The sequence below is a fragment of the Pseudorca crassidens genome, chromosome 14 (assembly GCF_039906515.1).
Source record: "Pseudorca crassidens isolate mPseCra1 chromosome 14, mPseCra1.hap1, whole genome shotgun sequence".
Lineage (NCBI taxonomy): Eukaryota > Metazoa > Chordata > Mammalia > Artiodactyla > Delphinidae > Pseudorca > Pseudorca crassidens.
This window is the reverse complement of record NC_090309.1, coordinates 35,058,225-35,074,179: the sequence shown is the minus strand read 5'-3', so window position 1 is coordinate 35,074,179 and position 15,955 is coordinate 35,058,225. Positions and strand designations below refer to the sequence as shown.

The following is a 15,955-nucleotide window of genomic DNA, read 5'->3' as shown; positions in this document are numbered from 1 at the left end:
GTCATTACCATTATGACACTAATGTGATGCAAAATAAAATTGAGTTGCATCAGCTGAACATTAGTTTGCAAAAATATTAGTGATTGAAGCCATTTTCTGTTCATATTTTATTTATGCTTATATATATGTATATGTGTACATATATTTATTTATTTGAAACAGCCTTGTGACAAAATTTTTAAGTGCGGAAGAAGTTCCTTTTTTTTCTTTTTAACATCTTTATAGGAGTATAATTGCTTTACAATGGTATGTTAGTTTCTACTTTATAAAAAAGTGAATCAGCTATACATATACATATATCCCCGTATCTCCTCTTTCTTGCGTCTCCCTCCCAAATTCCATTTTTAACACTGACAAAGCCACAAGATTAAAAGTAGATCATATGTACATCATGGTCCCCCTGCTATAAGATGAAAACATATTGTTGCTGAATTCTTATTAGAATATTTATACACATCTGAGCAATAACATGAAAATTCTCCCCTTCCCCTGTACTTTGGTGGCAGTTTCCAAGATTTTTCAACAGCCCTTGTACTACTTACTATTTTATATCACTCACAAATTCTCTGACCTTTGTCTTTTTGAATAAGAAGGATTTGGAATTTCTTTCTTTCCTTACTTGACAAAAAAAATTTTTTTTGACATAGAAATATGTACTCAATATACGTTGGTGATATTACATTTGAACAAAAGAAAGTAGGATATGGGACTAGATATTATTTAGCCTCACCCCTACTGATAATACTTTATAGAATGAAGCATAAATTATCTTTTACTTATACAGTTTAGATGGTTTTGAAAAAAAATGCATGTGGTTATTTAATTGTTATACATCCTAGAGCTAGTATTGGTTTCAACCAATAAACTGATAATTAATAATTGAAAATAAATCAGCATGAACCAATCTTTCCTAAATTAGGGAAATTGTCCCAATCGTCAGTCAAAAATTCTGCCCTGTATCCCATTTGGGATCTCCTGAATCCTGAAAATTCTGAACATAAAATGTATACATTAGTGATCAAATACTTCTGATTTTACTTATTTAACAGGGAGAAAAAGCCAAGCACATAAATACCCAGGAGATAGATTGTTCTTTAAAAATTTCAAGGACGAGAAGTTTTGGCTATCAATAAATTATTTAATGTGCTTCAGGTTGAGAGAGTATATATCTTCATATCGTATCACTATAAACAATCGGTAGAAAATACAGCTAAATTAAAATGCTGGCAAGCTTCATTCATTCACTTTTTAGAAAAACAAGTAAAACCTTCAAGCAAGATGTGTAGAAATTTGCTGCTATGCGATGACTTCAGTATTTCAGTCCATTTTATATTCTGTAACATGTGGCTTGGACTGTTTTTATGACCTATGTTTTATTTCCACATTAAGATCATCCAGATTTTAACAAAAATAAGTTTGAAAAATCTCAAGTGGACTTTGCCAAAACCAGCGCTCAGAAGCATGATGCTTCCACGCACACGCACACAGGCACACTCCCACGTGATCCTCTAAAAAAGAGGATCATGGTTTTTCGCTAAAATCCAATTGTTCTTATTTTTAGGTTGCAGGAGGGAAAAAGGTATGTGGGTGTGATGGCTGCAAATGTATTGCCAGCATCTTAACAGTTCATCATTCTTAAATGATAGAAGTGTAGCAGCACCCTTCTGAGAAAAATCTTTCCTGTGGATTTTACTTTGTCCGTGCCAGGACAAATTGCGTGCTAAGTTGGAATAATTCTGAGATGGAAGACACCTCCATGACTGTCCTTGGAATACTGAGGAGCTGCCATTCCTCTTCGGAAGATGAGGGGAGACTATCCCCTACCCTCTTAATTGATGATTTACTGTGCTCTCCCCTGGGGCCACAACCGATGATCTGTAAGCTTGTTGAATTTCGAAGCAAATACTAAATATAATCAATATATAAAAATAAAAAAAAGAGAGAGGAAAAAATGCAATGAAAATTTATGACCTTAACATTCCTTCAGGGTCAAGCAATTTATCAAATTCTCTCACTTTCTGGTTTCAATTACACAGCCATTGTGGAAGGAACTTATTTTAGCAGGTTCATTTGCCTCAGTGGGGAATACAGGACTTTGGCCTAATGCTTCACCTTTAGTGCAGGCCATTTGAGCCTTAGAACAAATACCAATCATCACTCTTTGGAAAAAAGAATCTGCATCGGCGTGGCCTATTGGAATGGGGTTTCTGTCAAGGTAAACGGTTGTCGGCAATGACTGTGGTAGAGTGGCGATAAATCCCATTTTATTGCTGAAAAATTCCAGCTTCACTCCATGCCTGACAGCTCCCACATTCTCATACCCATTTGGGCAATTTCTGCACTCTGTCCATCTGGTTCTCATTACCTCTCAACCTGCCTGCGTCTGATCCAGAAAAAGTGCAGGTCAGAAACAGGGGAAAAGAAACTGAGGTGATGGACAAAACAGAAAGCAGGGGGGTGGCCCTTGGAGGTCGGGGTAGAGGTGAGGGAACAACAGGAAAGGGGAGATCCCAGCTTAGGCTCGGACCAGTCGCTGGAAGGGGCTGCTTAGATATATTAGAGAAAGGTAATGACAGAACCTGAGCTGGGAGACCAGAGGAAACTGTAGCTTACATTCAGGCCTTTCAAAGGCACCTGCTTTGGGGTGGACGAGAGTGAAAGAATGTGGTAGGTATGGGTGGATGGGGACAGACTAAGGGACAGTCCATCCCATCCCATCTGTCAAGGCACTGTGTCACAGAGTAGAGGGCCTGGTCTAGAAGAGCGTCAAGTTCAGCAACAAACAACATGGGGCCTGGAGCCCCATGTACACAGCTGGTATGCTTCCAAATACGGGGATAAAACTCTGCTGGAGATTCAGTTTTGGTTCAAGAATATAATTTTTTTAGAAGAAGAAAACTCTAGGGCCACCAACAGCATTGTCTCCCTTCATTCTTCTAAGAAAATTAATATTTAAAAACAAATGTGTCCTAATAGGCACATTTATGGGATGGTTTATTCATGGAATGACAGGACTAGCAAGTGAGTTGCCTGGGTATTCATAACTCCAATGACATATATGGTCATTTTTTGGAGTTGCTGTGCGTTTATGCCTTTGGAAAGTTAGCCTCATTCTCTGAAGCTGAAATCCTTTTGATCATAATTGCTTCTGACCTAAAATTACCCACCGTCACCATAAGATGCCTCTTGGGGACAAAGAAATAAATACAGTAAATATCTGATAATAGATATAAATAATAAGCCCACGTAGACATTATCCTAAATTAGACTAGGATGAAACTGTATAACTATATATGTAAAAATATAAATTTTTCTTCTCATTTTGATGGGGTCATTATAGTTAATACTAAAATAAAATTTGGAACGTATATCGAAGTACAAGGGATGAATAAATAAAAATATTTTTATTCAATAAAAATATTAGAATCAGGTGAATGGTTAGATAGATGGTGGTTATTTCACCACTTGTTCTGAAGGCAATTTTGCAGTTTTGTCTTAAAACCAGGTATGATTGTGTATTCTTAAATATGTTGGAGAGCAGAGTCATTGCTACGATTTGCAGACAGAACCTCTTATACTAGATATGTTTATACAGACAGTATGTCTTAGCGCTTTCTGGATCCCAGGGGTACAGAGAGCATTCCAGGACCGCAAAATTCACTTTTTCACAGCCAGACCCCTAACTACTGCCATGCATATCTCAGTTTTATTGGTTGAATTCTAATATCAAGATGATGTGAAATTTTAGTTACTGAGCCAGATCTTGCAGATAAGAAATGCTGGCTTCCAATATTTAAGATTTAATTTCAAAATTTTCAAGTCATGCATGTGCAAGAGAATTTCTATAAAATGTAATTACCTGAAATTGTAAGTGAACTCCGCATGAGATATTTGAGTGGAAAAGGAGATCGTTTATAAAAATTTTAAGTTAAAATGACTAGACAATTTGGAGTGAAGTAAATTACAGATGATCAAAAACGGAAGTTTATTACTTGGCAACTTTAAAGTGAATACTTTTAGTCAACAAATACAGCTCTGAAACAGACGTTTTCTTGTATGCGTATTAAAAGGCATAAATTTTTGGCTACTATTACATATCCATTAAAATAACCATAATATATGACATCTCTAATTTGGAAAGGAATTGAAGGTTTTTAGCCAAAAAAGAATCTCATTTGAAGTTTACTTTTCTGGGCTGTACATATGTCAGAAAGATGCGATCATTGAAACTCCGAAGAATGTTTGTTTCTTTAATAGCATAGCAGAAAATTAATGGCATGGGGGAGGGTGAAGTGACAATTTAACGTGATGCTTGATAGCTGTTTACTTATCACTTTGTGCCCAGATTTCAGTGTCCTGTAAAAGAAAGGGGGAAATAAAGAAGCCACAGCATTCATACGGCTTTTAGGGCACTTAAGACACATGGAGGAAAGTGCCTAGAAGGCTATTGAAATATTTGCAAAACAAATCATTTACATTTACCTTTTGTGTCTGTAAAACCCAGAGTGCCTACAAAGACAGAACCAACTTTAGCTGTAAGAAATATTTCAGCATCAAAATGGTTAATAGTATTATAGCTTCAAAAGAGCCTATTGGCTCACCCTCAAGGATGCCCTGCAGTTGTTGTTAAAGTCATCAGATGAAGCTAGCCTTCTCAGCTAGCTTTTAGATTTGTCTGCTAACAGTAAAAATACTATAATAAATCGGTAACATATGTTGCCAGGCAAGGAAAAGTGATATAAATAAAGAGACTAGGAGACCCAAACCAAGTACAATGTGAAAAGAATTTAACTTTCAACCTATTCGTTGGCTAATTAACATTTGAAAAGCAATTTGAAAGTGTAACTGTTATTTGCTTATATTCTTCCTCATTTTTTTTTTTTTCTCTCTTCAGATTGCATTCTTACCCAAATACTCCTTCGTGATTGCCTGTTTTGCGGCTTTGGGGTAAGTCCCAGTTTTCCACAACCTTAAGAAAAAAAAAAATGCATAACATAAAAGATGCCAAAAAGACTTATGTGTCCTGATGCATGGGTTTTGTGAAATATACATGGGTTTGTTGTTTGGGGGGGGCGGCTAATGAAATAAAGAGAAGGGGTTTGTTTCTGCAAGGATCCAAGAGTGTGTGAAAGTGTGCATTGCAAACGAGTCTCCCATCAGGAAAGCCACCTCTGGAATGGAAATGACAAAGCTTGGAACACACACAATCAATTATTTTCACTAGCATTTAAAATATAGAAAACAAAATCTGCTTTGGGAATTGACTGAATATTTTATTTAGCTTTTTTATTGAGACATCCTTTGAAAAATGGCATAATATAAATAGTTTTACAAAGCAACAATATAATCAATCTCTAAACTAGAATATAAATCAAGGATTTCATTAACTGCTGGTAGCCAGTTTGAATTGTAGTCGTGTCCATAATGCCTATCTATCTATGTATGTCCGAGTTATATTAAAAACCTTTAAATGGCTTTGTAATATCAGCTACATCTAGCTATTATAATAATTAATGGTACTGTTTTATAAATCAATACATGTATTCTTGATAAATTCATATCCAGTTAATGGTGTAATTTAAATAAAAAATTAATGTAATAAAGGACATACAAAAACAGGCAGGAAATCTTTAAAGGTTAAGAGACAAATTTGTCTAAATTCATTTTTAACCTGTTTTGAAAAAGTTTGTTTAAAATCGGTGGAGATTTACCTTGTTTTTGTGAAACTAATCCTGTCATGTCTATTGGTATCTAGTATTGAATTTGTAAGATGTTTTCTTTTCTAACTGCTAAGCTTTAATTACATACTTATGATACTGTGGGATGTTTTACTACCATTGTACTCGTTTTTTTCAATAATTGAGTATTCTTTAGAAAAATAGAATAAAACAAACTAAAATCCTCAAACCATTCATTTATTTTCAATACATGAATGAAATGTAAATGCTTTATGTTTTTTTGATATCACTAAATGAACTGTGCTGAAAATCTCCAAAGTCATATACAAATTTTATTTAGGGGGGGAAAAAGGACTGATTAGTTCAATGAATTTACATGTGTAAGAGCCAGAGTTTTTACTGCTTTCACTGAATGAACATCCTAGGAATTTTAGAAAGAAAAGAAAAATGCATTGACGAGTTCACAATGTATTTTAACGCTGCACATGGGTGGAGAAACATTCTACAAAGAGTGTATTATTGGTCTAATTTTAAAAATACACACCAAAGGCATATTAAGGAATAATGAGATTTAGAAAAAGAACTGAATGTTGTAGGTGATCAAATACAATCTTAAATCTTTCCAAATAAAATTTCATTTCGTTTATAGAGGAAGCATTTTACACAAAATATCTTTCAGAATTATGCAGACCAGTCTGCCCTGCCATTCTCGGTGACATGGTGCAGAATGTTACTTTAATCCACTGAGCTTTTTCTGACATTTTTCTTAACATTGCTGAGCCTTATTTAGAGCAGCAAAGGAGATGTGTGCAGTTTCATTTGACACTGATGGGTGTTTCAAAATGTTACAGGAGAGAGAGAGAGAGAGAGGAGAAAAGATTTGCTGCTAGTCATTTCATCAATAGAGCTACAGGAGCAATTACTATTTGTTAAAAGTTTCTATTTCAAATGAAGCTAAATTTTAAAGAAGTCTCATCCCTTTAGAAGAGCTGACGCTTGGAAGAGGAGGGGAGAGAATGCACATTAGTGATTACATGTTAAAGTGCGCTCAAGTACTGGAATCATTTAAAATGTATTGTGTTTTTAGATGAAACCTACAGCAAAACCACTCCTAAGAGGCTTAATTTAGGTTTTATAGGAAGAACATAAAAAAGACCAAGTTACAGCCACACACTGAAATATGGGGTACATTTAAAATATCTTCGTTTAAAAACGTATGTTTATTTTCCCTCCTGGGATCACTAACGTGTGTCTCGACAGAGAAAACGAGGACATGCTACATTCTTAAAAATTATCTGTTAAAGGGATCACATTCTAAGACAGGTTTGAGCATTTTTATGACTACAGATAACCTCTTAATTATGTCGCTGCCTTCCACTTGTTAATCAGGGGCATTCAACACTCGTTAACCAGCGAGTGGTTGCCTTTAGAAACTACACTATTTTTAAGAATTAGAAACACTTTATTCCCATCATCATATTATCGCATGTATGATTTTAGCACTGCTAGAAACTTACCTGCTGGAAATACCAAACACCAAAGACAAGGTCTAGATGCCTGTAACGATGTTGTTAATTACTTCAAATTGTGCAGCTCATGAAAAGCTTTAAGAGATAGATAATTTTACTTTTCTTGTCCCCCCACCCCCGTGCCTCCCCTACCTCTCACACAATTCCTATTTGAACCAATTTTAGGTGTCTTCTGCCACCACCAGCGTGTGAGATACTCAGAGACACTTTCAGAGAGCAAGGTATAAGTGGAGTAAATAAAATCATTTCACTATTGCTTTATCAACCCTCCTAGGTAGTTTTCCTGCCAGCCAACCTGCACTGTTAAAACCCATAAAATTATGCAATAGTGACTTCTTTGGAGGTTCTTTAATCAGATAATGGCCAGTGTTAGGAGGGAAGGGCCCAGGGCCATGTTGCTGGCACTTAACACTGGGCTTGGTCATTACGTGTCTGGTAGAGACCAATAAACAGCTGATTACTACCTATAAGGAGCCAATATTTTTACATTTATCCTAGTTCTTTTTTCTTTTCTTTGCAACTTCTCATAATGGCAAGGATTTGTCAAGAAGACCTACGAGCAGTAACCTCACAGGCCCCTTAAAAATAAGAATCTTCCTAGCGTAAAATGATGCCTTTGGTGAAATGGTGAGAATGATTTTGGCTTTTACAAGAGCAGAGGTTTGATTACTTTAAAGCCCATTTCTTTCAGATGGGGAGACCCCCGGACACCATCCCTCACTCTCCTGTCCCCTTCTCTCTTCTGTGACAGGTTCACAGGCTGCAACCAAGGGGTTTTAAAATGCAAATATTTATATTTGAACTCTGGCAATAACAGAGTCATTTTGCTTCCTCCGTTAGCCTGTGAAAATTGATGCTGCGTACCTGGAACTACGTTTCATTTCTCTCTTTACACGTGAAGATATTATATAAATAAAAGATAATTTATGGAAAGGAAACAGCCATTTGAAATAATAATCCTAAATTTGACTGGGTAATCTTTTAAGGCTTTAAGAGTCAGAGATGCAGATTTCCACACTTTTAAAGAAAACTTGATCGCAACCGGGAAATATGTGCTTTTGAACACCTACTGAATTTGAATGCCGGCGTGGGTCAAAAAAGAAAAAAAGAGGGATAGAAGGAAGGCAGGAGAGAAAAAGGTGTGAATTTTACACATGCTTTAAACTAAGGTATTCAACCACATGTTTAGACTTCTTGTTACAATTTTATTGACTCTCTTTATACCTGAATATAATTTTTTCATAACCTATGTAAATTGCAAAACAGTGAGTCTTAGAAAATGCCTCTCTTGCCTGGGATCCTCATCTTAGTATGAACAGCACGATACCCAGAAGAAATGGACCCTAATTTCAGAACCTCATACAAAGCCAGGCAATTCTTGAGCCAAACAAACAAAGGGGGTGTAAGCGATTTCATTTATTTTGATAATCCTCCCCCTGCACGGGAGCATTTTGCTGTCTTTGTCAAAGTGAATGACAACAATTTGGCCAACTCTCTCTGAGCTGCACTCAACAGTGACAGGCAAATTATCAGAGGCCCTGCACTTCTTATTATCAGAGGAGAAGCCATCAGGGGGACGCATGGAGGATACCTCTCCCTTGTCACTATTTGTCAGTGGGACAAGGGCCACTGCTATGGGTAGCTGACAGGTAATTTCAACAATAACAATTACTCCTATTACTGGTGTCATAAACAATTCGCCCAAGGCGTGACAATAGCAAAGCTTTATAATTCCATGCCATATAAATAAACGCCAGCAGGTAACAAGTAATTTAGCTCCAATCAAGCTTTCACCCTGGCATTAATATTGTTATTGCAAGAAAATGGAAAATTGAAAAAATTCAATATGTTAATGAATTAAGAGAGGTTCAAGGGCTAGACAAGAGGGGTTGAAAAAGGGAAACCAAAATTATTATGGTATCGTATTTGGTGCCATGCTGAGGGCCAAACAGCAGTATAATTACTTTAAGATTAAGAAGGGGATCAAAAGTACTGTTTGCCTTAGACTTCAGACCTGGGAAAAACATGACACAGCCTTTCAAAATCCTCCTGTCTCTGATTTCTGAAGAACATAAGTAGAAATATAAGAATGTGTATATAATGTAGCATCTCGCTAGCTTTTTCTTCCACCTGAAATCTTTCATCGGAAACAGAGGCATGAGTACCAGAGGAACATTTCCATCTGTTTAAGGAAATCGCATCAGCACCTGCTTCCTTTACATTAAGTCTCATACTGAAACTATTTTAATAAGCCTATTTTTATCTGTGCTGAAGGTAAAGCTGAGAACCCCTCTTTGCTCTCCAACTGTCCACAGTTTGGAAGTGGGCTCGAGCATACAGTCCAATCTTCCTCCGTAAAACTTCCTGATCAAATGAATGTACAATTTCACTATTTGTCCGGCAAGACAATGTGCCATCACAGTGACAGCAATAAAAGAATTTGAAAATCTCTAATTAGGGGAGCTGCAGAGCAATTAACGCATGTCAAATTTTACTTCATTAAGTGCCACTCTAATTTTCCCTCTAAAAATTAATGGATTTCTTTTCCTTTTGGTATGTGTGTGTGTGTGTCCCCTTAAGGCAATGTTGATTCAAATCTGCTCAAGATGCAGTGTTGCACAGCTAAGCATCTTCTTGATTACAATCCGCCACACTTCTAACTGCGCTCATTCTCACTGCCACGGATACTTTGTCAACAGTCAAATTACACCACGCTGATAACAATGCATAATGGTCTTCCTCCTCCGAGGCCGCTGGCAGGAGATGGGGTTCATAAAAATGTGATGTTTTCTTCTCAACTGTTTCTTAAGGAAGTTTGTATGACCAGGTCACTAGTCAGGCGTTAATTTTTTGAAATGAATTCGTTAATTTCAAGAAAAGGGGTGAAATGATGGCGTACCAAAATACCTCATTAAAAAAAGAATCAGGAGACGAATAAGGAATTGAAAATATCTAGAGCCAAAGTTTTGCTTAAACACTTTGTTCAGAGACATTTTCAAGAGCACTATTCTTGGTTAAATACCAGGGTTTTTTTTTTTTTTTTTTTTTCCTTTACTTATGGGCTATAAACATTGGAAGCCTCTCTCGAACAGACAGTATTTAGATTATGAGAGAAGTTTGTTTAACTGACATATTTGCCAGAATCCTCAAAACATCACAGGACATGGAAGACAGATGACTTTTTTTTAGGTCAAGACTGTATATTCCAGATAAATGTTGATTCATTTTAACTATTTTTTATCCTAGTTGCTTGTTGCAGATCTGTGTGTCTGAGTCATCAGCCCATGAGAGGAATATTTCTCACTGAAAAATGAAAGAGACACAGCGATTAGATGATCTTACAGTCTTTTTAGAGATCATTCACATTTTATATGTCTAAAACATGATCAGATCCAGAACAAAAAGGGGGAAATTAAACAAAATGCTCAATGTATCTCTTTGCAGATTCTTCAGGGAGTAGAGAACATTCACATGGATGACATCCCAGTTTTCTCATCATGTAAGTATATTTTTGGTTATATGTTTTCTTTAAACATATTTATTCAGTAAAAAATTAAATTCATGGAATATACACTTCTTTTTTTTTTTTAATTCACAGGTTGAGTCCAGCTTTTCATTCACTGACAACGAACTCAAAAATCTAAAATTTGATATTTTGAGGTTTGTATTTCCTAATATCAAAAATTCCTTCCTTCTCGTAAGGCATGTTCTTAAGTGGTCTATTTCAAACAAAAGAAAATGACATTCCCCTTTCAGCTAGCAAATGTTAGATTCTCTCAAAGTCGATTGGGGGCTCACTTGGAAGTTTTGCCATTAGAGACACACAAATTGAATTATTTTCAACTCTCCCAAATATCATTCTTCGAACTTTATAAATATAGCAATACTAGGTTTAGCATTTCGTGAGGCTTGTTTACAGATAAAGGTATCTCGATAAAAAAAACCAAGCTCTGTGTACTTCGAAAAGACAAAAACCTGGAACAATCTCATATTAAAACATTACCAAAGGATTGTAAAGGGAAATTTAAAGGGAGAAAACTTGATTATATAATGCAATCCAGCAGTAATCAATTTTACCTTCAATATCTTGCTTTTGTTTTCCAAATGCTAAATAAACAATACATAATGCATCCCTCATCAACCAAACCATGGAGGCTCTGTGCTCAAATAACAGGAAACATATTCAATTTTCCTAACAGAAGACAGTTCATTAAGCTGTGCCACATCAAATAAAACTTTAATTTCTCCGGCATCAGAGTCGCAATGAAAGCAATTGAAGAAGATGAGCCATATGGTACTTCTATCAGCAAACACATATTGCTCATTCCCCCAAAGTTTTCTAATTCTGCTCCCCAGACCTGCGTAATATAGATAATGTGCTCCGAGAGCAGCAACCATGAGCTATCTAGTGTACACTTCTAATACTGTATTTAATGGGAAATAATGAATCATAAAAGCCTAGAGAAGACGTCTTTTGCTAACCTAAATCTCAGCTGTAATTTCATTGTTCTGTGCCTAAGATGCTGTTTGCCCTTTCCAAACAACAGCAGTTGAGCATAATTATGCTGCTTCAAACCTGGGCTGGCAAAAGCATCCCTAATAGAACCAAGTTTCTATTAACTCCTGAATTTCTGAATTTGATGATGCACTGATGCAGACATGGAGATAACCAAGCATGTGTCATTTTAAAACCCAAAGAAGCGTTTTCTCCTTCTGCTCTTTAGTCAGACTGCTCAATGCTTTTATATTCACTCCCTCCTCACCACCCCCTCTCACTCCTACCCATGCAACAGGAGTGGCATGATTAAAAATGAGGAGGTTTTCTTGTTATTAGCAAATTTGACATTTGTCTGATGAAATGCACATAAAATGTGAAAGCTACACAGTGCTCAGAAGAAATGTCTCCGCTCCAATCCAGGCTACCAAGATGAAATAATTTAGGTAAAGCAAATGTAAAGATCCTCGTACATCTTTACTCAGAATGCTAGGATTGGATTATAAATGAAAGAACCAAATATTGCTGAGCTTTTAGAGCGATGGTATTTTGACACACGGGAAGCGTCTAGTGTTTCATCTCTCACCTTAACTGCCTTGATTATTAACCTAAACATCATACATATGCTCAAATGCAGCAATTTCTCTGTCCTGGGTCCAGCCTGTCTTCTGGCAAGAGATTGGGGTTGGGGCTTAATTCCTTTTTAGAGAAAAAAAAAATTCCCCCCCCCCAAATAGCTTAATGATTTTAGCTTTTCCATTTTTAAAGCTCATCAAATCAATATTTTCCCAACACAATGCTCATTTAAAACACCATCAAATAACACTGCGGATACATATTGAAAACGTATTTTAATGGTTTTGTTTGTTTTGGCAGCAAACTAACCAAGGACGATTAAATTAAAAAGAGACTTTTAAAAGTTAGAGATTGCCTTTTTAACGCTTATTAAAATCAGCATGTTACATGCCTGTCTTTGAATTAGCTCTACACACTTGATTGCCATCATTAAAACTAGTTGTTTGGGTGCTGGTCTGTGATGGCTCAAACCCTTCCTCAAAGCCGATTCTTACTAGTTATTAACTTGACGTCTCTTTTCATTGAAATTAAAAAGAAAAAAATCATTCTGGCCCGTGGAAGAAACAGTCACCAAAACGTGAAATAGCTCAGCGAGACAGCAGTATGAAACTATGAAAAGACCAACAGGTAAAAGAACTACAGTCACATCTAAAACATATTCAGGAAAAAAAAAAATCACAACGACAACACAGAAGCAGTCCATTGATTATATTTCATGAATGCCTTAAAACAAATGTTTAAACAGTTTTCTGAAACAGTGCAGAAAACCCCTGCATGCTCCACTGGCTTGCAATGACAATGGCCTATTGCAATGTAAAACACGCTGGAGAATAAAAAGGTGCTTTTTGTTACCATTTTATCAAAGCTGTTCATCTTGGAGCTGCAGGCAGCATTTTGCTGGAATTGCAGATATTTCTCTGTCCAGGCTCTTTTGTTTGTGCATCTCATTTGCATATATTTATCTCCAGCTGAGGGTGCTTTCTGCTCATTAAGGCCTCCCTTCCCATTATTTCATAAGCCAGCTGCTAAGAGGGATTTCACCTGTGGTGACTGAGAAAAGAGGGGTGAAAAACTAAATTCTTCATAAAAAGGAAATCTTCTGAGTCTCTTCCCCTATAAATGGGCACCATTTGTGTTAAACAGCCTCTTGTCATGATAGATGCCTCCGGAGGTCAGGGGTTAAAGTTGATTGGAAGGTCAGCAGTAAAACAACAGACAAACCAGACGCCAAACTGGTTCCTTAGCTGTCGGTGGGAGCTGTGGTGCAAACAGGTCTTGAACCTTTTTCAACCTCTAATAAAACAGGGGATGAATCTGAAGTGGATCAACCAGGCCCCTGAGGCAGCAGCACAGAAAAACACAAATAATATCGGTATCAGGCAGCCACAGGAAACAATGGGGCATTTCTCCGTGTGCTACGTGCATACTGCTATTGTTTCAAGGGCTGGGGAATTAATTCCACTTATTTATTTAAGGCGTGTCAACTCACTGCCTAAACCTGTTTCAGTGTCAAGATGAATAAAACTTTTATGGCTCATAAAATAGAGCCATTCATCTCAATGCTCTTTGTGGTGCGGGTTTTTTTTTTTTTTTTTTTCTGGCACACTGAGCTAGGCCTCTGCTCCTAGATGGTTACATCTGAACTGTTGCTATGATCCACACCATATTAGAGAACAAAATGATTTCACCGGCAAATGGATCTCAAAAGAAATGACACAGGAAGGCATTTTAGCTGCGATATAATAGTCCCCAAATTCCTCTGAAATCCTCATCATGCACTTGTATCTGTTTTGAGCATGCGTTATTGACAAAGCAGAAGTTTTGTTATTTTAGAGGAAAGTTAAAAAATGCTAACAAGAAGAAGTTAGTTTTCTGGAATATCATGCATTTCATTTGACTTTAGAAATGCAACCTGGTTAGGGTACCTGTTTCCCATTCAGCACCTTTAGCCCAAGTTTTCACTGCTGTGTACTCAGTTTGCCCTGACGGAATAATACAAATGCCTTCTTTAGCTCCACAACTTTGAATTTTTTGTTTGATTTTGAACAGAAAATGCCAAATATAAATGGAAAAGAGGATGCATTTCAGCGCATTTTTGCATTAAACATTTTTCAAAGTTCAGCTGTAGAATCAATTTTACTTTGGATTTCCTACTGATGACTTTAATAATAATATAATACTAATAAACAAGTTAACATTTATGAAGTGCCACACACAGTGCTGAGCACACACATGTTCTCATGCAGTTGTTAGTGATAATTCAATCCAAGCCGCAGAAACCCATTTAGAATAATAATGATACTCTTCAGTACCCAGACCATACCTTAGAAAACAAAAAAAATTCCAATCAAACAATATCATTCTAGCAGATGCTTTAACAGGGAACATCATGGGAACCAGATTGCTTTATATTAAGATGAGCAAAAAGAAACAACTCCATGGCATTTCACAAATTCTCCAATCACGGGTCAAATCTCATACATCACAGCTCTTTGCTCTGTTGCAATGTAAATTGATTTGTGGGTGATTCACTTACTCTGTTGTCCCAGTTGCTTTGCTTTTGAGATCTCCAGTGAATATTGTAGCCTTTACTTATGATGCCGGATTATTTCTAATTTAGTCAGTCGGCAGGTCAGTTTTTCCACATGAATTCAAGTTTTTCCAGCAAGCAGATTATTTGAGGATAGCCCAAACAGAAGTTGTGCTTTCACATTTTGCTCATGGGTGAAGATGTGGCCCTGGGGAAAGAGGGGTTCGGTTTCTGGGTGCCAAGCACTGCTTAAGATTCAGCTGCTCTTTCTTTCCCATTTGAACTGGTGCGTGTACCAGAGCTCTGCATAGGGGTGGTCCCTTTACCAAGCAGCCCTGTTTGAAAGTGGAATTGCTTTCAAGTGGCCACCAGACCCTGAGAAAAATATTTCAACTCAAAATTGATTAGGTTTTGGTAATCTATGGCAATGTGTTCTCATTTAAGCACGGAACAGGAGATTTTTCTTCTATAACCCATTACAGTTTAAAAAACGCAAGAAGTCTTGCTACACGCAAGACGTTCAACTTGTGGTTGGAGAAATTTTCCAACTTATTAAATGTTGTTTATATCCTCCTCTTTGTACACCGTCTGCCTTCCCAGAGCTCCCTCTGTATCCAAGTTACCAACTTTCTTTCGGACCTTTCACATTAAATTTAACCCCACTCCCATCTGGCAACCTAGACCCTCCAAGTGACTAGAGCAAAAATACACAGTTTACTCCCCCCAAGTCTGCACTCTCGTCCCTCGTTTTTCTTTTGCTCTAATCTAATCACTAATTCTTAAGCTTGGCCAAATAGTTAAAAATGTTAAGTGCTAGCAAGGCCTTCTACCTCCCCCTCATATCTGTCTCTGTTTATGGAATGGGCTCAGTTTCCTCCTCTTCTCCTTCGGCCTGGGGTCTTCAGGTCAGAACACTGTAAATACACACAGCTCTGGCTCGACCCATAAATCTGAGCAAAGGGCAGGCTTATATATTCAGATAAGCACGGGTTGGGGCGGGAACATGGAAGGAGAGCGAACCAGCAGAATCTGACGCTCTGCAGCAATGTTCAGAAAAGAGAAGTGAAAAGGCCAGGAATCTTTAGTGGGGAGGGAAAAAGATTTTTATCTCGAAACATCTCTCCTTATTTCTAAAGGATGAGGTTGG

General features: G+C 37.0%; 1 long non-coding RNA gene across 5 annotated transcripts in view; it reads left to right on the top strand.

The window, feature by feature from the left end:
* Nucleotides 1-15,955, top strand: part of LOC137206168 (uncharacterized) — a 112,626-nt gene that overhangs the window by 85,371 nt on the left and 11,300 nt on the right. For 4 of the 5 annotated variants that reach the window (XR_010934497.1, XR_010934498.1, XR_010934495.1 and 1 more), the window contains exons 1-3: nt 4,647-4,947; nt 10,652-10,706; nt 10,806-10,867. This is a non-coding gene — a long non-coding RNA (uncharacterized lncRNA). Of the gene's footprint in view, nt 1-4,646; nt 4,948-10,651; nt 10,707-10,805; nt 10,868-15,955 lie in introns of those variants that run through there. The other variant, XR_010934496.1, reaches the window with a different exon arrangement.